This window comes from Nicotiana attenuata, unplaced genomic scaffold, assembly GCF_001879085.1.
Source record: "Nicotiana attenuata strain UT unplaced genomic scaffold, NIATTr2, whole genome shotgun sequence".
NCBI lineage: Eukaryota > Viridiplantae > Streptophyta > Magnoliopsida > Solanales > Solanaceae > Nicotiana > Nicotiana attenuata.
This window is the reverse complement of record NW_017670473.1, coordinates 271,659-296,564: the sequence shown is the minus strand read 5'-3', so window position 1 is coordinate 296,564 and position 24,906 is coordinate 271,659.

Sequence of the window (24,906 nt, the reverse complement as noted above, 5' to 3'; positions counted from 1 at the left end):
ATGAGGACATCTTCGCCTAGTCGTACGATGACATGACTGGTCTGAGGAAATCTATTGTGGCACACAAACTGCCAACTGATCCAACATGTCCACCGGTAAAACAGAAGCTCAGAAAGTTCAAGCCAGATAAGAGTCTGAAAATCAAGGAAGAAGTCACCAAGCAGGTCAAAGCCAAAGTTCTCAGGGTAGTGGAATACTCAACATGGTTAGCTAACATTGTGCCAGTGCCAAAGAAGGACGGGAAGGTTAGAGTCCGTGTCGACTACCGGGATCTCAACCGGGCCAGTCTGAAAGACGATTTCCCCTCACCAAACATATACAACCTGATCGGCAATTGCGCCAAGCATGAATTGCAATCCTTTGTGGATTATTTCGCTGGTTATCATCAGATCTGGATGGATGAAGAAGATGCTGAGAAAATGGCTTTCATCACACCGTGGGGAATGTACTTCTACAAGATGATGTCGTTTGGTTTAATGAATGCAGGGGCCACCTACATGAGGGCTATGACCACCATTTTTCATGATATGATACACAAGGAGATCGAGGTATACGTAAACGATGACATCATTAAGTCAAAGAAGGCCACCGATCACATGGATGATTTGAGGATTCTTCAACAGATTACGGAGATACAACCTAAAGCTGAATCCCGCAAAGTGTGCATTTGGGGTTCCTACTGGAAAATTACTTGGGTTCATTGTGAGTCGCCGAGAATAGAACTGGATCCATCAAAGGTCAAAGCTATCCAAGAACTGCCACCACCAAAGAACAAGAAGGACGTGATGAGTTTCTTGGGGAGACTCAACTACATCAGTCGGTTCATAGCACAATCTACAGTTATCTGTGAGCCAATCTTTAAGATGTTAAAAAGGACGCCGCTACTAAATGGACGGATAACTGCCAAAAAGCTTTCGACAGAATTAAGGAACACCTATCAACACCACCAGTCTTAGTCCCGCCTGAGCCATGTAGACCTTTGCTACTCTACATCGCAGTGTTAGATGGTGCCTTCGGTTGCGTCCTGGGGCAGCATGATGAAACGGGGAGGAAAGAGCAGGCCATTTACTATCTCAGCAAGAAGTTCACTCCGTACGAGGCCCGGTATTCCCTGTTAGAATGCACCTGTTGTGCTTTGACTTGGGTAGCCCAGAAGCTGAGGCACTACTTCTATGCCTATACTACATATCTCATATCAAGGATGGATCCCTTGAAGTACATTTTTCAGAAGCCCATGCTCACCGGCAAGCTAGCCAAGTGGCAAATCCTGTTGAGTGAATTCGACATTGTCTACGTAACTCAGAAAGTAATCAAGGGACGTGCACTAGCAGATCATCTTGCCGAAAACCCCGTGGATGGAGAATACGAACCCCTAAAGACGTATTTTACTAAGGAAGAGGTATCATTCATAGGAGAAGACATTGCAGAATCCTATGATGGGTGGAGAATGTTTTTCGACGGAGCAGCGAATTTCAAAGGAGTCGGCGTGGGAGCAGTCCTAGTATCAGAAACCGGTCAGCATTATCCGGTGTCTGCCAAACTCAGGTTCCCGTGCACCAACAATATGCCGAGTACGAAGCCTGCATCTTAGGGCTCAAGATGGCTATTGACATGAACATTCAAGAATTGCTAGTGATCGGAGATTCAGATTTGCTTATACATCAGATACGAGGAGAATGGGCAACCAAGAACTCTAAGATACTCCCGTATCTACATCACGTGCAAGAACTGAGGAAGAGGTTCACGAAGACGGAATTCCAACATGTTCCCAGAATCCAGAATGAATTCACTAATGCATTGGCTACCCTGTCATCCATGATACAACATCCAGACAAAAACTTCATTGATCCCATTCCAGTAAAGATCCATGATCATCCAGCCTATTGTGCCCACGTTGAAGAAGAAGCTGACGGAAAACCTTGGTTTCATGATATCAAGGAATATTTGGCGAAAGGAGATTACCCGGAGCTTGCCAATCATACCCAGAAGCACACGCTGCGGAGATTGTCTAACAATTTCTTTCACAGCGGAGGAATCCTGTACATGAGGACCCCTGATTTGGGATTATTAAGGTGTGTCGACGCAAAGGAAGCATCCAGACTACTAGAGGAGATTCACGCTGGGACCTGTGGTCCACATATGAACGGTTTTGTTTTAGCCAAGAAGATACTCCGGGCTGGTTACTTTTGGATGACTATGGAAACGGACTGCATCCAGTACGTTCGGAAATGCCACCGCTGCCAAATACATGCAGACATGATAAAGGTGCCACCAAATGAGCTTAATGCAACAAGCTCACCATGGCCTTTCGCCGCCTGGGGAATGGATGTTATTGGACCAATTGAGCCGACTGCTTCTAACGGGCACAGGTTCATCCTAGTAGCAATTGACTATTTCACCAAATGGGTCGAAGCAGCATCTTACAAAGCAGTAACTAAGAAAGTCGTGGCAGACTTTGTCCGCGACCGTATTGTTTGTCGATTCGGGATTCCAGAATCAATCATCACTAATAATGGCTCCAACCTTAACAGTGACTTAATGAGAGCTATGTGTGAAACCTTCAAGATCAAACACAAGAATTCTACAGCCTACAGGCCTCAGATGAACGGAGCCGTAGAAGCCGCCAACAAGAAAATCAAGAAGATATTGAGAAAAATGATAGAGAAGCATAAGCAATGGCACGAAAAGCTATCGTTTGCTCTATTGGGGTATCGCACCACTGTCTGCACGTCAACCGGGGCAACCCCCTATATGCTGGTTTATGGTACAGAAGCAGTCATTCCAGCCGAAGTAGAAATTCCTTCCTTAAGGATCATACAAGAAGCTGAGCTCGACGACGTAGAATGGGTGAAGAGTCGTTACGAACAGCTAGCTCTTATAGATGTAAAAAGAATGAATGCAGTTTGCCACGGTCAGCTTTAACAGAACAGAATGTCCAGAGCCTTCAACAAGAGACTCAAGCCGAGACAGTTCACACCGAGGCAGCTGGTATTAAAGAAAATCTTCCCGCATCAAGATGAAGCCAAAGGGAAATTCTCTCCCAACTGGCAAGGTCCATACATAGTTCACCGGGTTCTGACGGGAGGAGCCCTTATACTTGCAGAAATGGACGGAGAAGTCTGGCCAAAACCAATCAATTCAGATGCAGTCAAGCGCTACTATGTGTAATCTTATGTTTTCCTATGTGATGTAATTTGAACTACGTCTGACCTGATTCCCGTTTAAGAGGGGATACGTAGGCAGCCTTATGGGTTCGGTCACAATTCAATAAAAATTTTATTTTCCCCGCAATTGGAAACTGGAGCAGAATTTTGAGGAGGGCCCTCAAAATTCCGTAGCAAGAGAGGTTGCAATGTCTTGAACCACGTCATAGTCGTTGGTTCATCTAAAAGTTATTTCTTAAATATATACTTTTGTCATATATATACTTTTACAAATTCATGTTGTTTATTATCGAAGTCGCTTTGTTCAGCAACGCTCCCCCAATGATACATACAGTATCACCAGATCAAAGTTGAACGGGTCAAACATGGCCAGCAGGGATACGAACTAACCTCCCCTCCACAAAACTCACGTTTTTTCTTTGGATGCAGACACTTAGATTGCGAAAGCACCTGACATACTATACACTCACAAGACAAACGTTGTTCAGGAATACAACACTCAGAATTGTTGCATTTACCAGCATTTGCTATCCACGCACGCCGGCAATATTCCCTATATCGCGATATCCCCAGCAGTCACAATATCGCAACCTGCTATCATCTAAGAACTCTATTACCCTTTGCCATTTTATTTTTTGCATTGCATAAGGCTACCATTCTGCCTTCCGAGACTAAACACTGTCTCCATCAGCATTTTCTGCATTGCATAAGGCTACTATTCTGCCTTCCGAAACTAAACACTGTCTCCATCTGCATTTTCTGCATTGCATAAGGCTACCATTCTGGCTTCTGAGACTAAGCACTGTCTCCATCTGCATTTTTTGCATTGCATAAGGCTACCATTCTGCCTTCCGAGACTAAACACCGTCTCCATATGCATTTTCTGCATTGCATAAGGCTACCATCTGCCTTCCGAGACTAAACACTGTCTCCATCTGCATTTTTTGCATTACATAAGGCTACCATTCTGCCTTCCGAGACTAAACGCTGTCTCCATCTGCATTTCTTGCATTTCATGGCTGAAAGATCGCCACCTTATTCACATTCTGCACGGCTGAAAGATCGCCACCTTATTTACACTTGCATGGCTGAAAGATCGCCACTTTATTTACATTTGCATGGCTGAAAGATCGCCACCTTATTTACATTTGCACGGCTGAGAGATCGCATGGCTGAAAGATCGCCACCTTATTTACACTTGCATGGCTGAAAGATCGCCACTTTATTTACATTTGCATGGCTGAAAGATCGCCACCTTTCGCATCTCAAGGGCTGAAAGGTCGCCAAATATTGCATTTCATGGGTTGAAAGATCGCCAAATTATCCGAGGGCGTCATTGTTCGGAGGCACCATTGTCATAGCCCGAGAACACCATATCATGGCCTAAGGACCCCTTTTAATCTTTTGCATATCATTATTCAAAGGCATCATGGTTCGGAGGCATCATTACCATAGCCCGAGAGCATCATTTCATGGCCTGCGAATCCTTTATCATACGCTTCATGGCCCAAGACGTCATGGTCTGAGGACGTCATCCTAACCGTCCAAAGACAACATTCATGGTCCGACGGGAATTTGCATCACATTTAAATTTATGCACAATATATGCCCGTATTTGCTTATTTGCAGGTAAACCAGCGAGCAACGGTTATCTCGGCAGGAGCGATTTCGCTCCAGTTCCCCGCAGCCTATCCTAAATATTGCGTCCGTGCTTGAAAGCCTCCATCGGCATACTCCGCCGGTGGATCCTGAACTACATATGGCCTGATTCCTGTAAGACCAGGGATATGTAGGCAACTCAGAAGCCAGAGCGCGGCCAAACCTCTTCAAACCATTTCGTTCGGTCAAAATTGGCCATCATATCTTTACCCGACAACTCTTTCATCCTTCCCGGGTAAAGAGAGGCAGATGTTGATACCCAATTTTTCCCTGTATTTTTTTTAAATATGCAAAAATACCTTCAAAACGGTCTGTATATGCATATATAAGCATATCCCAAGGTTTCATTATTTTTCCTTAATTTTTCAAATATTTTTAAATTAATTTACTGCCCTATTTTATCAAGAAAAACCAATAATTGTCCCCAAAATTATCATTTTTGGTGATTCATTTATTGGATTCTCATGTTATACTAAAATATAGCTAAGATATTTTTTAAAAATTTATTTAGTATTTTTAAGGATAAAATTGCATAATTGCAATATTAGCCATTTTTAGGTTTAAATTCGTCTCATGTTTATAAAATGGGGATTTCATATTTTAAAATTGATAATTATATATTATAAATCATTTTAGTGGTTTCAATTTAATTTTCAGAAACTTATTTACTATTTTCTATAAATTAAATGGGAAAAAAGGGCTATTTAACTTATAGCCAGATTTGGCTTTCTAATCTAGCCTAATTAAACCAGACCCCAACCCAAATTAAACCAGCCCAAAGACCCAAGCCCAATCCCTAAGTCTACCCGACCCAATCCGATCAAATCTTGGCCGTTGATCAATTTTGATCAACGGTCCAGATTCGTTCTTACCAAATTAAACAAACACCCCCCAAACCCCTCTCATTCCTCACTCGACGGACTCTCGTCTCTATCTCTTTATCTTTGGTTCTCTCTAGAACCTTCCCCTTTCCTCTCCGCTTCGATAAGCTTTACTCGCCTTCTCCGGCCACCTCCTGGCCTGAATCCATGGTGGTCTCACCACCTCTCAGCCTTTTATGGTTCCTGTACGCTTGGTTGCTGAAGTTTCATGGCCTGACCACGAAGAAGCTTCATCCATACCTTGCTTGATTCAAGTTTTATGGCCATCTCCGGCCTTGCTCCGGCAATCCATGTCTGTTTTGAGCTTGACCTCGACTCCTCCTGCTTAGATCAACGACTATCCAAGCCTTTCTCACCATTTGGGTTCCTCTAAAACCCTAGTTTTCGAGGTTCTTCTGATTTCTTTAGATCTGCTCTAGATACGTGTTTTCCCTAAACTTTTAAACGACTTCTTGATATTTCTTTCAAAACTATGCTTTCAAAACCTTTATTTTTCCGATCTAGGGTTTTTGAGTTATTTAGATGTTTCTCTGATTTTCTTTTTCTCTTGTGTGCTTCTTCTACTATGTTTCTTATCAAGTTTCTTCTACTGTGTTCTTGTTTCTTCTACTATGCTTCTTTATATGTTTCTCCTACTGTGTTCTTATTAGTTTCTCCCACTGTGTTCTTATTAGTTCCTTCTACTATGTTTCTTTGAGTTCTTCTACTGTATTTCGCATGTTGTTCTTTTACAATGCTTCTCATGAGTTCCTGCTACTGAAAAAGCATGTTAAAGGTCTCAGTTCTTTTCTGAGACCCCTGAACCTGTTTCGATTAGTATCTTTTTCCTTGATTACTTGTCCTCTCATCTCTTCACTCGATTGATGATAAAAACCCTAGAATTTGGGGGTTCATCCGAGTTTTGAGACCATTAGCTATGTGGTATGCTTGTCCTTCATCTTGGAAATTGTTTGATTTCAGAAACCCTAACTATTTCGAGTTTCTGAATTTGTTTCCTCTGTTGCTCAACTGAGTCTTGAAATCTTTGTTTCAACCTTTATTTCTTTAGGAAATTCTAATTCTCTACTAAACTCTTCTAACGTCCTTATACTGGACCCTTTGTATGCTATTTGATACTATCTCTCTTCTACATTGCTGACCTATGTGACTACCATGATCCTATAGTCTATTACCTACTGATTTTTGCAATGGCATGACGTTTTTCTTTGCCCTAAATTCAGCCTAGCATATTTGTGTGCTCTTTATATGTGCTGAACTTCCCTCTAAAATGGCTTTCAATTCTGATTGATTTCAGACTTCCTTTGTGTAAGTCTGATTGATCTTCTTTCCTTGTTTGCTGATTTTCCTATTGCTTGGTTTGAGTCGAAAACTTTCCTTAGCTTTTCTGACTTGGTTTATTCATGGACCAATAATTACAAACCTCTGACTCCTTGATTTACTGTGTACTAATTGATTTTCTACCTTATTTATGTAACCGTGTATTTCAAATTTCTGCCCTTAAATAAACTCCTATGTATTTACCCCTAATTGCCTACTTTGCACAAGATGCTTGTTTGATCTCTTTCCTTAAATAATTTTCTTGCTCATTACCGTGTAAGTCTGAATTCCTTAATTAAAGGAAGTCTTGCACTGATTGATTTTAATTGATACCCAGTTCCTTAATTGTTTTCTTACCTTATTTCTGCCTGTTTTTCACACTATAAGTACACGACTCTTTCATTAACACAAGGGACCCCATCATTCGTAGTCTTTCTGAACTTATACTCACACTCAAAAAGTATTCTCTCTTATTGTTTGTACTGTGGCCTGTTTACAAGTTTTGCTGCCTGCTTTCTCTATTTGCTTCTTTGAAACTGGTATGTCCTGATTTAAGCTTTGTAGCACCACAACAATGTGTTTTCTTACTGCTTTTGTACCCCTGTTTGCTTACTGCTTCTGTATAGTTCAACACTTACTCTAGCATACTGATTTCTTTCTGCCTGTTCTACTATGAATCCAAAACCCCTACCCCCTATGTGTTTAAGCTATGGTTTGAGGCATGGCAATACTGCAAGTTATTGTCCATGAATCAGACTTGATCCCCTGGGATCCTAGCCTCTAATAGTATGTGTTCTGGCAGGCTTATAGGTGTGCTAGCACTCTCCATTGCTGGGCATGCCTAAAGTCTGCCCTTGCCTAAGCAATAGGCTCTTTACAATCTCCATATTCCCCTGAACCCCTTATGTGTGCTTACTTGTAGCTGTTTCCCTCTCCCTTTCCCCTTTTAGCATTCTGTTCTGCACTTGCACACTTTCTTAGTCTTTAAGTTCTGCCCCCCTCTTGTGAGCCCTGCCTTGGGACCCTTTGAGTTCCCTCTGAACTTGGACACTTGAGGGCTGGCCCTTCCACACTGCACTCATCCCCAATCTGATAATACATTTGGGTGTGAGCATTGCCCGGAGTCCCTTCGAGGCTCTTAGGGAACTTTGACACACTCAAATGAGAGAAAGGCTTTGGATCATGATCTCTTGGAGTTGGTTTACCTCATATTTCAGACATGAAGTCTGAATCAGGCTCTCCTTGGTTGTACTTTTATTTATTTTTTTTCTGATGTATTTTACCTTATTCCGGGCTGTAATAACTTGTAATAAACTCTTGGGGATGGTTAGTGAAAAGGGACGGGTAACTATGTATGCAAAAAGGGTAGATACCATGCCTATAGGAATTTTGAATTCTGCATATGCACATAGAAATCATGCCTATAGGTCCTTCTGAATTCTGTATACCCATCATTCACATAGAAATCATGATCATAGGACTACTACATTCATATAGAAATCATGCTTACAGGATTATCTAAATCTGTACGTTCAATCGCACCTAGATATCATGTTCATAGGTCTTAAACGGTCTTAAACAAATTTCTGTTATCATGTTCATAGGTCTTAAACAAATTCTGCATCTAGATATCATGTTCATAGGCTTAAAAACGAGTCTTCTGCATTTTATACCATGTCTGCAAAGGCTTACAATCAACAACGCCTAGAAATCATGCCTATAGGAACTCCTAATCGAATCTGAATCGCTTCATTCACGAATAGAGCTAAAATCAGTAATAATGGGTACTATCAGTTGCAGAACTTATAACCCTCATTAAAACTTGCCTCTCTTTTAAATAACCTGACTTCCCTTTTAACCAGTACGTATCCAGTTTATTTTAGACCTTGTTATTTCATTGCTTTCTGAATTAAATAGATACCATGCCTATAGGATCCTTTTCCAACGCTTAGGCAAGCCTTAGGGTAAAGTTATAAACTGAATCTGTTCTATTAACTACAACCAGCTGGCAGGCCTGATTTGGGCTTCTTATCTGAATTATGTAATAAATCAGTCTGCCTCAACCTTTAAGTTATTTCACGTTTAGTATTCAATCAGACCCTAAACGGTATATGTAAGTCATGCTAATTACGTGCTTCTTTGTTTAAAGGGGGGGTATATCTGAGCCTTTGCTTGTTACGTGCTTTCCACCAACCTGTTATACATGTTTTGTATGTCGCCTTAGAATTTTGCCCCTTTGAAGCCACAAATAAGCCTAACATCCCTTCCCTTTAGGATTAGTAGTCCTAATACCTCAGGGACTGATAGGATTGGGACGGGTAATGGCATGCAATAGGTAAACGAGACCATTCCGCGCTTTAATACCTTAACGGGGTGGGAAGGGTAGATATGGATATGATGACCACGCGATAATGTCACGTGTAGCCCCTCATTGAGGAGTGATTACCGGGCATTATGTGGGGTGATCCATATTATTAATAAACCTAGGACCCCTCTCCCTTTATTCTTTATTTCTTTCTTTTCAGCATTTTAACTCTTTATTTTTAAAATCAGCTTTTCTAACTATTCTTTCAAACCTTGTTTACTTTCAAACCTTTATGTGATGAAATCCCCTCTTATTTGAGCCCTATTTGTTTGTATGTTAATTGTACCCAAATTCACAATAATAGTCTGGCCGGGAACCACGCTAGTGGATTCTGAGGGGTGCCTAACACCTTCCCCTTAGAATAATTTCAAGCCCTTACCCAATCTTTGGTTGCTCAAATCAAATCTCCATGGTGTCCTAATGCACCCTAATCATTAGGTGGCGACTCTTCAAATCAAACCCAATTCCCAAAAGGAATGAGTTGTCCTACCAAATGTCATAAACCCGATTTCGCGAGAAAAAGGGGCGTGACAGCGGGTTGAGAATAACTGGGAGGTGAGGGTTGGTATGTAGGTGGAGGTGTTTGATATGTGAGTGGAGATTTTGGGCCTTGGGCCACCATTATTGCCCTTACTTCTTTCTTCTTTGATATGCCCCCTGATTGTAATGCTTTATTCGTGGCCTGCAGTGCCTCAAAATTTTTCACCATCCCACTCTTGATACCTTCTTCGATCCTTTCTCCAAGTTTGATGATATCATATAACTTGTGATTCTCAATGACCATTAGCCTTTCATAATACTGTGGATCCTGTGCCTTGACAAAGAACTTATTCATTTGCTCTTCTTCTAGTGCTGGTCTGACCTTGGCTGCTTCTGACCTCCACCGAGTAGCATACTCACGAAAAGTCTTGGTTGGCTTCTTATTTAGGTTCTGGATATGGAAGACGTCTGGTGCATTCTCCGTATTAAACCTAAACCAGTCCATAAATTCTGATGCCATGCTCACCCAATTGGCCCACTTCTTAGGGTTCTAACTTATATACCAGGACAAGGCATCTCCGGTAAGACTTCTCATGAAGAGCTTCATTCGGATCCTTTCATCCTTTCCGACCCCCACGAGCTTGTCACAGTAAGTTCTCAAATGAACCTTGGGATCACCTATTCCGTCAAACATTTCGAACTTGGGAGGTTTGTAACCCTCCGACAGTTCCACGTCTGGTTGTATACACATATCCTCATAATTCAGACCTTTTATCCATTTACCTCTTTCGACACCCTGAACTCGACTTGTCAATTTCTTGAGTTCCTCGGCCACGTTTTTAATGAGCAGGTCCTTCTTAGTGGATTCTGGTGCATAGGAGATTGGTTGAGTGGAGTGAGGCACGGTTTCCACGTATATGGGGTTGTTTTGATGAGTTCCAAGGATTCAGGTGTAGTGGTGGTCGTTGGTTGAGTTTTAAGGATCGGGAATGGGTTATAGTGTGTTCTCAGGGGTGTGATAGATAGTGGTTTGTAGGTACTGGGTTGGTTGATGATGGTGTTATGGAGGAGTTGGTATCGGTAAAGGATTGGGATTTTGAGGTGGAGTTGCATATTGATGGGGTGCGGGAGGATGCTGGTTTGGTGTATTTTGGGGAGGTGCTGGGTTTTTGGTATTTTATTGGTTGATGTCGGGGACGTTCAGGGTGAGGGAGAGGTTTGCTAAGTTGCGGACCTGCTCAAGTTCTCCCTGTAGCTCCAGTATCTTTTGTTCCAACCGCAAAACCAAGTCATTTGGTGTCGGAGTACTCCGACCGTCTGAAGTTTCCGCATTCTCAGCGTTCTCCTTTCGAATACCACTTAAATCATCCATCTTAGCTTTTCCTCTGCTTTTCGTATTACTTGGAGGAGGAGAAGGTGGAGGGCCTCTAGATCTCGTGTGATATGCTGATGATGCCAGTATGTGCGAACCAACCTTAGGGGATAGGAATAATAAAAAAAATAAAAAATAAAAAGGTAAACAAGTTAGTAAGGGTTCTGAAAATTTTGCAATATTTAAACACGTATTGTGGGAATGTAAATTCGCGTCCTAATTTGGGAGCCTCATTGTGCCCGAGGTAGGCCTAGCGACAAATAGATTTGGAGAAATTCAGTGCCAATAATTGCCTCATTTCATTAATGTAAAGCTAGATGCCCAAAACGACACTAAATAAGATAAGTCACTAATGGCACTTGGCCTTATTACATTTGAAAAGTAAGTAAACCTAATCTACTTGGTCCCAGGAGGACCTTCTCCAGGTTCGATGCTCTTGTCGATCAGCTCCCCCAGTTCACACAGGTTCAGCAGTAAGAATGCCCTGCCAAATGTCCTCCTTCGTTTCCTTCAGCGTTCTGGCAATCGGTGACTCTGTTCCTCATTTTCCCTTCCAATTCCATCAGATTGTACGCCAGATACTCCAACCTTTCACTAGATTTAACAGCCCTCTCTTTCCACTCATTGATCATTTCCATATCAGCCCTGTGTTGCTCCATATGCTCGGCTTCGGACTCGCGGATTCTTTTGCGTAGTTTGTTATATTTCACCTGTGCTTCGGCGACTTCGTCTATGACCCTGTTTCCCGGACCAACTCATGGCTCGAATATTCCCCCTATGTTATCATCCAACCATGAGGGGTAGAAGTATGCATGAACAGCATGATATCGATCTGGCTCAATAGTATCCTTTTCTATGATAATCTTCAAGTGCCACATGTGTTGTGCTTCATTTTTGTATGGAATGGCATCACCCTGAAAATCAGCTATGAAGTGACTCGTTTTAGAAACCCGTGGTATGACCTGCTTCCTGCCTGCCTGTCTCATAACCCTGAGGGGAGCATAAGGGTATATGCCCCTTAACCCGATCAGTACCAAGTGTGGAACATCCCTGGATCTGATGATGAATTCGCCAGTAGGGAACCACTCGAACATCCATTGAACCTGATCCTCGGTCAGATTGTTGAAAAACTACACCCATCCTATAGTATCCTTTGGTTGAGAAAACATGTATGGAATATATGTCATTTTCTTGGGATGGTGGAAGGCTATATGATCATTCCACGGCCTTCCTGGAAACTCTTGACGGTATTAACCCCTTTGGAGATGTTCTAACAACAACAGCAAATTGCAACCCTCAAAGTATCTGTACCCTTTCTGACATCGCTCCAACGCCCGGTACATATCTGCAATGATCATAGGGACAATGGTATATGTCTGCCCCTCGATCCCTTCTATCAAAGTTTTGGCCACCATGGCCAGTCTGGTATGAATTTTGTCCCCTTGGATCGGGAACACTAGCATGCCCAAGAAACACACGATGAACACAAAGACCCTGCGGTGAATCCACCCCAAGGAGGTGATGGAGAATTCATCATCGAAAATACGGTAAGACCTACTATGACCGTATCGTTCATAGAGGAATTCGAAGGGTATGTAGGAGTTTTTCAAGCACTCGAAGTCATCATTTTTCTTCAACCCTATCATCTTAAGAAATCCCCTAGTGGTGCGATTTTCAGGTGCCAATAAACCAGGGCTGTCCCAAGGTAGCCCAGCAAATCCCTCTATTTCTTCCAAGAGAGGGGTCATCTCTATGCTTCTAAAGCGGAACACGGCTCTTTCTTTGTACCAGAGCATTGTGGCAGCCTCGATCAACATTTTGTTTGGCTGGAGGTCCAACAAAGAAGGCAAATTTCCTAAGACCCTTTTCACATGATTTTAGTCACTTGATGGAGGATCCCTCCACCAATCTAGCAAGGGTGATGGTATGTTACTAACCATGCCGAACCGGGGGACTTCGTGCCTCATTTTCTGCAAAACAAAATATGGTTAGGCCCTTTCCCCCTCCAAGTTCGTCTATTTATACAACAATGATTAGCACATTGCCACTTATTTCTCCAAAATTAATGCACACAATCGTGGTTACGTACGTTGGAATTATGGAAAACCCGATGGAATTTTCGGTGACGCTTGCCTTAAAGGTTATTATGTGGACAACATATTAACCCGGCTAGGTTTGACCATGATGCATGCACAATTAATCAGAGTAAGGTTGCTATAGAGGTCTAGACTGGGACCCTTAAGCGGACAACTTGAGAAGGAAAGGAATGGAACTGTCGATTGCACCGCTGATCGACTAGTTTTACCGCAAATACGCCTTTCCACATTTAGTGGGTGATATATATAGGAAGAGTGCAAACACTCATCAAACGTTGCTATAAGATTGATTACGCACGAGTGGAATATGATGTTGAGCATGATTTATGCAACAATAAATAGCATGTTGTCAAGTATTTGCACGTTAAAAAGGATAAATGCAGTATTTAAATAATTTAAAGACAGTTAAAAAAGAAAACAAGGAGACAAGTCAGTTTCTGTAGTAAAGGAAATCATAAATGCTTAAAAACGGCAATTAATTCAAATAAGGGGGAAGGGAAAGGGTGCACATGTATTAACAGGATAAAGCATGTTCAAGACTAATTCACAAAAACAAGTTCGTTATGGTAAGAGCCTAAAATATCCCCAGTAGAGTCGCCATGCTGTTGCGCCCCCTTTTTTCCTCGCGGAGTTCGGGTTTCGACATTCATTGGTAAAAACTCATTTCCTTTCGAGAATTGGGTATGGAATTTGAAGAGTCACCACCTAACGGATTTAAGGTGCTTTAGGGCACCTAAAGCAAGTAACTCATAAAACCGGTTTGCATTACCAGAGATTGGGTAAGGGCTCGAAATAACCTTGAAGGGAAGGTGTTAGGCACCCCTTGAGGTTCACAACGGTGGGTCCCGGCCAAACTCAAATTAGGTGAATTAGTCTTAAGCAAACAAAGTAATTTAGACACGCAGACATTTTGTTTAAAACAAGGGGTAAAGGGGGTCCTAGGTTTTTTAGCCTATAGGATCACTTTTGTGCAATGTATGGTAATTGTCCCCGAGCTGGGGTGCTACACATAGCATTAGCGCACAGGTCATTATATCCTTTACTACCCGATTACCCTCCCCTTAATGGTTGTATAAGCGGTTCTAATTTTAACGTACCCTATGCGTGCATTACCCGTCCCTTACTTATAGTCCTGGAGGTGTTTAGGACTTCTAGTTAAGGTGGATCTAGACCTTCCTATAGTGCTTAAAAGGAGAAAATCTAAGCGACAAGCAAAAACAAATAGGACTGTCAGATAAAGGAACAGTTAAAGGCTCATATTTACCTCCACAAATAAGCAAGCAACTACACGTCTCAAACAGCAGTAGTTCGGACACTTTAAAAGCCCTATAGCAGGATATCTAGGTGAGCATAAAGCAGAACATATGTAGTGTTTTATTAAAGCGAAGCAGAAGGTACTTAATCAGTTGCCTACTAATTTTAGGACTACCTAAATCTGGGCAGTTCACAAACAAAGCACAGCTTTATAACTTTCAGATTTTAATCGCCCTACAGGCTTGCCTAGGTGCGGGCCAGAGATGTCCTATGAGCATGATGTCTAACCGTTATCAGAAGTGCAATAAACAGTAAACAATTTTAAGTAGGCAGTTTGGCTCATTAGGTCCTACAGGTATGCTGTCTAGGTGTAGAAAACTGATTAAACCTTATAGACGTGGTATCTAAATGCAAAAATTGGTTTTAAGACCTTATAGACATGGTGTCTAAATGCAACAATTTTTCTTTAAAAAAACCTTGTTTGCATGCAGAAAACTAATTTGAATTTTGTTGGCATGCAAAGACTGATTTTAAGCTTGTAGGCATGGTGTCCAAATAAACGAACGTCGCAGTAACTTATAGGCATGGTATCTAGAATGCAGGACTGATTTTAAATTCATAGGCATAGTATCTGAATATACATAAGCAAAGAAACATCGCAGCAATCTATAGGCATGGTATCTAGAATGCAGGACTAATTTTAAACCCTATAGGCATGGTATCTAGAATGCAGGACTGATTTTAAACCCTATAGGCATGGAATCTACCCTTTCCCAACAAAATATATATAGGAATCCCTCCCAGTTTTACTAATATCTCCAATATCTGTTTACAAAGAAATTATTATAACAAACCAACATAAGTAATGAATTACAGAAGTGAAACTGCTAAAACTATAGGGAGCCTAAACATGCCCAAATAGTAAACCTGAAAAGTCAGGCCTCCAACCAAATATGTACATGCTAATATTTCTCATTGTGCACCCAATGGTATGCTGGTGTGTCAAAGTTCTCAAGGGCCTCAGGGACCCCGGGCAATGCTCACACCAGAAAAACTTTCAAATCAACCCTTTGTGAGCAAGTTTGGAAAGCCGGCCCCAGTGTGTCAAAGTTCAGATGAGTCTCATGGGCTCCTAGGCAATGCTCACACTGGAGGGGCAGGACCCTAGGTGTTCTAAGAGTAGGAGTTGAAAACAGGAGATAGTTTTAAGAAAATAGTTTTGGATTCTCATAAAGTAAGGAGCAGACAGGGTCATGCAATTCTAGTAACTCAAAAAAGGTCCCAACAATCAGATAGCATACAGAAAACAGGATCACATAAAATTTCAACTTAGTTTACTAGCTGTTACTAGGTGAGCAGACACTAAACAAAAACATGGCATGCTGGGATCAATCAGATAGTCACATTCAAAGGGGGTAGCAGGGATTGGGAGCAATGTTAGTTAGAAGTCTGTGAGAGGTGAATTAAAAATAAGATAGAAATAACACGCTAGTGGAGAAGTAGACAGACATAGGTCTAATTTAGATATGAGCAAACATGCAGATTTGCTGAAAGCAGAAGCACATAGGTCTAGCTGAAACAAAAGTAAACAGGTTGAAAACAGGACACTCATAGGTTTAATCAAACAGAAGTAGACATGCTATTGCAGTAAACACATAGGTTTAATTAAACAGAAGAAACACATGCTGATTATAAGAAAGCACATAGGTCAAATTGGATAGCAGGAAACATATAGCCTAATTGAATAGTAGTAAACATGCTGATTAGGAACAATAAACGTGAAGCACATGGATCTAATGAAACAGAAGTAGACATGTTGATAACAGGGCACATAGTTAAATTGAATAGCAGTAAACATGCTGAGTAGGGAAACACATAGGTTTAATTAAATGGCAGTAGTGGAAGCATACCAGTTAAGAGACAGCAATAGAAGAGTGAAGCAAATAGAGTCCAAAGGTCTAGCCTGGGCTTCCAGCCGGCTAGACAATGTAACACCAAAGAGCAGAAGATTGTGATAGAGGAAGAGAGCAAGAATTTTGTGTACTTTTCTATGTCTGTGTGCGTGTGTGTTAAAGAAAATGAGTGAGGCTTATATAGCTTTGAGCAGAGTAAACAAATAAGGCAAGGAAAATTAACGTTACATAAATAAAGTATGCAAATCAATTAACCAGTCAGTTAGGGCTAACCTAATCAATTAATAATTATGGAGAATCTCATACGAAATCAGTCAGCTAGCATGATTGAAGTTAAATAAGGTAAGCAATAAGTCTAAAGACCATAGATTAGACTGATTAGTCTAAATAAGGCAAATAGTGCTGATTAAAAGTTATAAAATAAGGAAAATAGGTAATACATCACAAGGAAGTACTAATTTTAATAGGAAAATATGATTTGAACCCTAAGTAAAATTAGTCAATCTATTTTGATTGATAGTAACGGGAAAAATTGAAGCGGACAATGAGACAAATGAACAAACAAAGGATTAGAACATAAGAGTAAAGATAACCAGCTTCGAACACTTAGAAACTTTTATAAAAGTTTTTGCAGAAATAAGAAGAAGTGGAACCCTAGTTTAGAGAAATATTAGAACCGATTAATGGTAAGGAAAGTAGAAAACCTTTAAAGAAAAATGCTATAGAAGCTTGAAATAACTTCAATTCTACAGCAAATAATAAAGAATCAAAAACCCTAATTTGGAGGAACATTAAAACCAGTCGATGATAAAGAGAACATAAAAATTTTAAAGAAAGATAGCGTATAAACTCGTAAACGTTTCAGATCTACCAGGATCTGAACAGATTCAAAGCGTAAGAGATGAGGGTTTTGAGAAAGTGACAGAGATAAAAGAAAATATGGTTTGGAACCAGAGATTAGAGCCATAAACACAGGATAATAGTACTCACAAATGGAGATGAGCGTAGGCAGACTCTCAGACGGTTTCGAACAAAATCTGGGTTGGATCTCTTAGAGATCCCTTCATGAAATAACAAAAATCGAACAACTAGAAGAAGTAAGAGGTCGGTAGGGGCCTCAAATCACCAGGGAACCCCATGGAACGGGTAAGAATCGAAAGATTTGGGGGAAGAATTTAGGTGGCGGTGCTAGGGTTAGGGTTGGTCTCAGAGGGGACCGGAGAAGAAGGGGATCTACGGGCGGCTGGTTGTAGCAAATGAATAGGGTTAGGGGGTCGTTTGCGTTAAAAATGGAAAGAATAAATGGGGACCGTTGATCTTAGAGATCAATGGCCAAGATTAGAGGGGTTTAGGATCGGGTAAAGGTCTTTAGGTTTGGGCTGGGGTGATTTGGGCCTGGGTTTAATTAAATTGAATTAGGGGGGTCCAATTTTGGGTATAAATTAGGGGTTATTTGTTAAATACCCATTTTTACTAAATAAAATAATTTAAAAAATAGCTAATTAAATGATAAAAAATGATTTCATGCATGAAGATGATTTAAAATAATTACTTAATATTATAAAAATATAAAAAGTTATTTTTTATTGGAAAATATAGTTATGCATATCTATAGGCTATTATTGCAAAATATCGATTAAAGTCTAAAAATGCAAATATAATTGTAAAAAATGCAATTAAAATATTTGAACACCTATATGAGCCTAAATGATGAATTTAGATGATTAAATCATCATAAAGTAATATGAGGGATGATTTGGATATTTATATAATAAAAAAATGCAGAAATAAATTGATTTAAGGCCCTTAAAATTATAAAAAAATCGTAGAAATATTTGTGCATGTATGCACAATATTTTGAAAGTATGCATGCATATTTAAAAATATATGAGGAAAAAATTGGGTATCAACACCTGCACCTTCAGAAAGTTGCTCTTCAGGTTCAAGATTATCAGGTGTGCGAACTGTCGTAGCAGGTGTTTGCACTTCCTGCACATCTTGATCTTGTACACTGTCAGCTATATCAAGGAACCATTATTGTTCTGTGCCTAGGTTTGCAGCAAAAGCAAATTCTGCCTCGTTGAAGACTACAACCCTACTTAAAAACAGTTGTTTTCTATCCAATTCTAGCAGTAGATAACCTTTCTGTCTCTCAGAATAGCCCATAAGGACTGCAGGTCTAGCTCTTGCAGCAAACTTATCCCCTCTTAGTACAGTGGTTGCATAACATAAGCATCCAATTACCCTTAAATGCTTCAAAGATAGAGGCTTAGAATGTAGCATTTCATAGGGACTCTTTCCTTTGATGGCCACAGATGGTAGTCTGTTAACCAGGTACACAGCAATGGTAATGCAGATACCCTAGTACCTGGTTGACATTTTGGATTGAAGCTTCAAGGCTCTAGCTACCTCTAATATATGTCTATGCTTTCTCTCCACAACACCATCTTGTTATGGAGTATGTGTGCAGCTACTCTGATGCATTTACCTAGATCTTGCAGAAGTGACTTACACTGAAAATTAAAAAATTCTGTTCCATTGTCAGATCTTATTATTTTTACCATAGTCCCAAACTGATTTTTTGTCATCAAAAGAAAGTTCTTAACAACAACAATGACTTTTGATTTAAGCTGCGTGAATTGGCCTGCTTTTTCCCTTTCATCAGTATGCGCGAGTTGCAGGGCTTCAAGCTGCTTTGACATATCGGGTGCAGGATGTGCTTCTATCCCCTTACCGCATTCTCTGTCATTTTCTGTACTATTTAGTGTTGTAAGATGTTGTAATAAATGTTATAGTTGAAAGAAATTCCACCTCTGACTTTTCTCATCCCTTAGCTCTTTGACGAGCTAGTAGATGAATCCATGTATATCGACTAAAATCGTCTACAATGGTAGCAAAAGGGAATTCTGTTCTGGAATTGCTATTAAGAAATACTAGTCTAGCTTGCTTAGCTAATGTGCAAACAGGACACTTATTCAACACCTCATTATTTACATCATTCTCTAAGTTCATACTCTTCATAGTAGTTGATGAAGGATGTCCAAGCCTCACATGCCATAGCTTGCATTCTTCTCCTTTTACTGCAACAACTAGTCTCTGATTTTCAACCTTTGTTTTGCTTATTTCTTCTCTCAAAATGTACAGTTCAGCATTCTCCTTACCAATCCCCTTCACCCTGTCACTGTAAAGGTCCTGAAACAAGACAAAGTCAGGGAAGAAATTGAGTGAACATGAGAGTTGCCTAGTTACCTTGGATACTGACAACAAATTGAATTTGAAGTCAGGTATGAATAATTTCACAACACATGCAACTATAACCTTGTCTCATGTGGGCAGATGTACACTATCCTTAGAGGTCTTCCTAGTATGGACTTCATCTATCAACAAACTTTTAGTTGTTGCTATGTGTTGTGTAGCACCTGAATCAACAATCCATTCATTTGCAAAGCTACTAGTCATTAAGCAAGTAGCAATATGTGCCATATTAGCTTGGGCATCAGTGTTGTCCTTGCTCAGTAGTCCCAGAATTTTCTTGTATTGTTCCTCGGTGAAGTATGGTCTTTTTTCAGCTAGAGTAGTCTGCAAATCAGTGTTTGTTGAAGAACTTTGGGACTGAATCTCATTACTTGCAGAACTTCCACATACATTGTTTACAACATTAACAGATTGTTGATTTCCAAATTGTCCACCAAAATTGCCATTACCTCTACGAGGTTGTCCACCCAAGTTGCTAGTATTAAACTTCTTCTTTCCCGTAAAGTCTTCAGGATATCCTATAATTTTGTAAAAGTTTTCCTTTGTGTGACCTCTAAGCCCACAGTGCTCACATTGCATAAAAGGCTTCTTTCCCCTGTAACCTTGACCTCTGCCAACTTGCATTGCCATTGGATCAATTTTTTTTCATTCAAACCAGAAAATGAGCGTTGTGTTTCATCCTCAATTACCATAGCATATGCTTGATTAAGTCATGGTTCATTCGATTGTAACATAATTTGTTTCCTAGCTTGGTCATAAGAGTCATTTAGTCCACTTAGAAATTGTAGCAATCTTTGTTGTTGTAAGTGTTTAGCATATTTTCTTGAATTAGAGGCAGGTACCATAGCATCATACTCATTCCACAAACCTTTCAACTTAGAGAAGTAAGTAGAGACAGAGTCTATACCTTGAGATAGAGTAGCAATGGCTCTGTGAATCTGAAAAATCCTCATATGATTAACCTTGTCAAATCACTCTCTTAGATCTTCCCAGACCAAATGAGCACTCGAGGCGTATGCAATTCCACTAAGTAGCTCAATCGATACTGTGTTCATGAGCCATGACAGAACAATTGCATTACATGTTTCCCATTGTTCATGCAATTCTGTCTCATATGACCCCTTTGAGCAAGTTCCAGTCACGACCCCAGTTTTCTCTTCCCCAATAGTGCGAGCTTCATCGTTCTGCTCCAAAGGCCATAGTTCTCTGATCCTGTTAATTTCACAAGAATTAGAACAATGCCAGGAGTGTCGGATGGACCTAGATACAGAGGATGAGTGTAGGAGATTGTTGTTTCTGCCATTAAAATTCAATTTTCAAAAAATCTACTCAGTGAATGAAGGATTAGTAGATCGATAGACTTGAGGTTGCAGCGGATTACACTGATGAACATGCAAAGATTATCAGTAGAACCTGCTCTGATACCATATCAAAAATAGTGCGATTCTACACTTAGAGCTTCAAGCTCGATAGGTCCTTCAATGGTGGAAGGTTCAAGATTGACGAAGAAGAAGAAGAATGAAACATTTGGTAAAATGATTGTGTGTACTCCTCAATCTCTGCAGAGGAGTATATACAAAGATGCTTCTCCACTAACTCCACTAACTAACATTTAACTTACCAATCGGCTACTGACACGTGTCACTCCTAACTAACCAATAAACTAACTAATCTAACTATTAATAGCTATCACCTATCAGTATAAGGGGGAAAGAATTAACACAATAAAAATACAAATCATAATAATTTGAGACCCAATTTCAAAAGTTAAATTACCAGAATACTCTACTAAAATAGACAAATTAATAAATAGCTTTAACTACCTAGTTTGGCTCTAAGAAAATAATGACATTATGAAAGAGACAATAAGTAAAAGACACTTTTCAAATCAGTTATTTAAAATTAATCCACGCTCTTTATCAAAGATTATGTTGGTTAGGGTTAAATAGGAATTAGACTTGTGTAAATGGAAGTACAGGTCCCTGAACTCTCCCAACATACAAAGTTTTTTGTGGGGATGAATTTAATTTGTAAAGTAAAAGAAGATATTATGCATCATTTCTTAAGTAAGAAAATATAATGACAGCATTCTTCCGCATAAGCATGCAGTTTATAATTTGACATTACAAAATCGATTAGGTAGTGAGAAAATTGCAAGTAAAAATGCCAAGAACGACGGAATAGATCCTTGCATCAGTTTGTTCTTTGTTCACGTAGCTTGTGACTAATAATTTGTTTCTCTCATCTTTGCTTCTTTTTTTTTGTGACTTTAAATTCATAAAATAACATCTTCAAGTGTCTATCCGGACCATGATTAATATGGCATTCTCTTTTTCTTAATTGTTATCGTTTTTTTTTTCATCATCAAGATAACTCGGTTTAATTTTTTTCTTTGTTTATTAAGGTGCGATTGAAGCATACAAAAAGTTGTTAGAAGTTTGGTCTTACAGGAAAAGGTATAGGTAAATATGACTTCATTCTTGATCTTCTTCTCCTTTGAAGTACCTTCATAGTCTTCAATTTTGTAAGCGTTCATAGCATAGGAAATTACTAAATTAGATAATTGAGGATGCTTTCTCATTCATTTATCTCTATGTTTTGTTTCTTCATAAAGATGACTTTACTAGTCAGTACAGATTGTTTACTTGAATACATTCATTCTAGAAAATAATATGATAAGAGAAGCTAACTTAGTCATTATATGCAAATAAGCATTGATCCAACTGATGTGTTATGGAATTGTTTCATCAGGTAAACCAAGTCCTCTGCCTTTAGTTTTAACGTATTTTGGTATTATTATTAAGAGCTCGTTGGGATTGGCTTAAAAAAATATGTTTTCAGCAGAAATAGCTTTTAAGCCAAAAAGCAGTAAGTTGGGATTGCCCAACTTATTGCTTTTGGCTTGTTTAAAGCAGTTTTTAACTTATTTTAAGCACTTTTTAACTTTGCCAAACACTGAAAAAAGTTTAAAAGAGCTTAAAAGCTGATTTGACCAACTTAAAAGTCAATCCAAACACCCTCTAATTAGAACATTTCCAATATTAAGTTTGAAAGTATTGATGTAATTGCAGCATAACTGGTCAAAATAAAAATATTTTATGCATCAAGTGTTATATAATTTTTATGTTGTGCTTGAGCAATCAAATAATAATTTTGTTACTATTAATTACATTAGCATTTTTGTATGAGAATCTGGAGTCATATTAGGTAACGAAGCACATATATGCATGGAACTACTGTAACGACCCAACCGGTCGTTTCACTTTTTAGAACCCCATCCTCCTAAATAAGACTTCTCGCGCTTGCTTTAACTAATTTATGACCTGCGGGGATGGTTGGTTCGGGATTTGGAGGAGTTTGGGTTGAAATAAGCACACTTGATTCCTTAAGATTTTCTTAAAAGGCTAAGTTTGACTTTGATCAACATTTTTAGTAAACGGACATAGACTCGTGTTTTGACGGTCTTGGAGGGTCCGTAGGAAAATATGGGACCTGGGCGTATGCCCGGAATCGAATCCCGAGGTCCCTAGCCCGAGTAATGAATTTTTGTTGAAAATTGTTAAACTGGAAATTCTAAAGATTTAATGAAATTGAATAATGCTTGATCATGTTGGTATTGGGCCCGTATGTTGGTTCTGGAGCCCGGTACAGGTCCAATATAACATTTAAAACTTGCCCGCAAAATTTGATGTTAATCCGAGTAGTTTAGGCACGTTCGGCGCGTTAGAAGTGAATTGAAGAACTTGAAGTTCATAAGTTTGATTCAATTGGTTTTAGGGGGTGATCTTTAGATTTAGCGTTCTTCGGAGGGCATTCCGAGGGTTTGAGCTAGTCCGTTTTATGATTTCAAACTTGTCGGTATGTTCGGGCGGGGCCTGGGGGCCCCGAGCGTCAATCGGGCGAGGCTCGAGTGAAGTTGGAAATTTTGGGAAGGAGCTGAAGCTCCCAGCTATCTGTCATAACCGCACCTGCGGTTGGTCCACAAATGCGGTCCTTCCATCGCAGAAGCGGCCAAGGGCGAGGAGCCCAGGAACCGCAGATGCGGCTCCTTCGCCGCAGAAGCGGTCCCAGCCCGCCTGGCCAATTCCGCAGATACGGCCCTCCTCTCGCAGAAGCGAGACCGCAGATGCGGTCCCCTCACCGCAGATGCGGAAATCGCTGAAGGCAGTGCCTTCATTTAATACGGGAATGTGTCATTTTTGACACATTTCCACCATTGTTTGGTCGATTTGGGAGCTTCCAAAGGGAGAGATTCCACCTAGCATCTTGAGGTAAGTTTATGCTACTTATTTCTAGTTTAATACTTGAGTCTTGGGTAGATTAACACACAAGAATTAGGAAAAATCATGGGATTAGAGCAAAACCTAGGGTTTTGATGAAGCTTAGATTCTTACCACAAAATTTGTTATGGAATGAAGTAGAATTCATATATTATTGATCCTTAGGTTATAGAGAACAACTTTCTTCGAAAAATATCGGAATCCGAGCACGTGGGCCCGGGGTCGGATTTTAGGAAACTTGTGTTTAAGGTTGGGAAATTACTTTAATAGTTAAAATGCGAACTCTTGAGTTTGTATTGACTAGTTTCTACCTCTTTTAATTAGTTTTGGATCGTTCGGCTCCAAATTGAGGGGTTTGAGCACGCTCTTGGTATTGGCAGCACGTTTTGGAGCGAGGTGACTCCTTTCTAACCTTGTAAGAGGGAATTGTCCCCATAGGTGGGTTAATTAATCATGTTTTGCAAATTGTGGGGGCTACGTACGCACGAGGTGACGAGAGTCCGTGTGTAGCTACTAGTATGTTAATTGTCCGGGTAGTTTAGGACCCGTATCATGCTATGTTTCTAAATGCCTATACTCTTTCATGTTAATAAGATCACTTAGGACTTGTTAGGAGTTGGAAACAATGTATAAAAACGCATGTACTCACTTGATAACTCGTACGAATTTATTTGACTATGATTGTGCCTTATATGCCCTCTTGATGATGATTGTTATTTGTGGATCGGGCCGATCGCCTCGGTAGAAATAGATGCATTTATGGTTCGCGCCATTCGACCCTCTGGCAGTGAACATTTCTTTTTTATGTTGGACTGGGCCGTACGACCTCGGCATAATGCGCGCATGTTTTCTATGTGAATTCATATTCAC